At 30.1% G+C, this 1206-nt stretch overlaps 1 long non-coding RNA gene across 1 annotated transcript; it reads left to right on the top strand.

Annotated features, from left to right (window-relative positions):
• Positions 1-277: 277 nt before the first annotated feature.
• On the top strand, positions 278-849 carry LOC142244374 (uncharacterized). The gene is made up of 3 exons (XR_012724529.1): positions 278-375; positions 463-564; positions 645-849. It is a non-coding gene; the product is annotated as an uncharacterized LOC142244374 (long non-coding RNA).
• Positions 850-1206: the final 357 nt, after the last annotated feature.

Here is a 1206-nt window from a genome sequence, read left to right as displayed (position 1 = left end):
CGGAAGAAATTTGGCCTCCACCGCTCAAAAACGCAGATCAGGAAGAAAATGGCTGATCTGAAATATCGTGACAAGCAACGTCTAGCAGAAATTAGAGCCAAAAATAACACTACTCGAGGTATATTTTAACAATAAATGTTTGTTTTTTTTATTTGGCCCTTTTTTGCAAAAAACCATGTGTATAATATCAATCATACATGTGTTTACATAATATGCCATGTTGTTTTTTTTTGCTTTTTCTAAAAAAAATTTTGATTTTCTATTTTTTGAAAGGATCATCACATGTAGCGGACCAAGGGAGCGCAATAAACAATAATCCTGGGACTTCATCAGAACCAATTCCTGTTTTGGATCAAAATGAGGTTTCAGAGCAAGGTTTGTTTTTATTTTAACTTGCCTTTTTTTTTTTCTTTTTAAAAAAAAGGAAAAAACCAAATAGTGAACTATTATGTCACTCCCTAGATAACATTGAAGAACATCCTCCTATTGCTGCAACACGTGTTCATGCTGTTGGTTGGACACTCAGCTCTGATTCAGATTCTGCGTCTGTGCAAGTTAGATCAGGTTTTTGTTTATTTTTTATAATTTTTGTTGAGAAAATGTATGTTTTTGTTTTAAATATTTTTTTTTTTTTTTTTTAACAGATCGACCAAAGCTTGAAGAAGTGTATCAGTCAGCATGCAGATTATACCAGACAGCACAAGATCATGTACAATTGTTAAAAACATACATGGATGATAATGCATAATTTTGTTTGGCTATTTTAATTTTAAACCGTTTGCAGTCACAACATGTAATGATGTTTTGACCATGTTATTTTTTTGTACATAAGGCCTAAAAATATTTAGAGAATGGGTATTTAAAACTCTATATAATAAAAAAATTTGTACAAAAAAAGTTTTTTTTTTTGGTTTTTTTTTTAAAGAAAACAACATGACAATTATTTTGTTCTAAACCTAACATTTATTGTGAAATATATACAGCGAAAATTTTGTGAGTCTGAAAAAGCAAAATATTTACAGTTTGTAGACAAATATTTTCTTTGTCTTATTTTGAATGCAAATTGCGTATCAAAATTGTAAAAAAAAAAAAAAAAAATTACCGACGCCTTTTGCTTTTAACTTTTCGAGGTGGTGACAATGCAACAGATTCCCCAAGGGTTGCCACATCAGCAACAACAGATGTATTTTCAGGCAAAAAAATCTT

The sequence above is a fragment of the Anomaloglossus baeobatrachus genome, chromosome 6 (genome assembly GCF_048569485.1).
Source record: "Anomaloglossus baeobatrachus isolate aAnoBae1 chromosome 6, aAnoBae1.hap1, whole genome shotgun sequence".
Taxonomy (NCBI): Eukaryota; Metazoa; Chordata; class Amphibia; order Anura; family Aromobatidae; genus Anomaloglossus; species Anomaloglossus baeobatrachus.
This window is presented reverse-complemented; position numbering and strand designations above follow the sequence as displayed.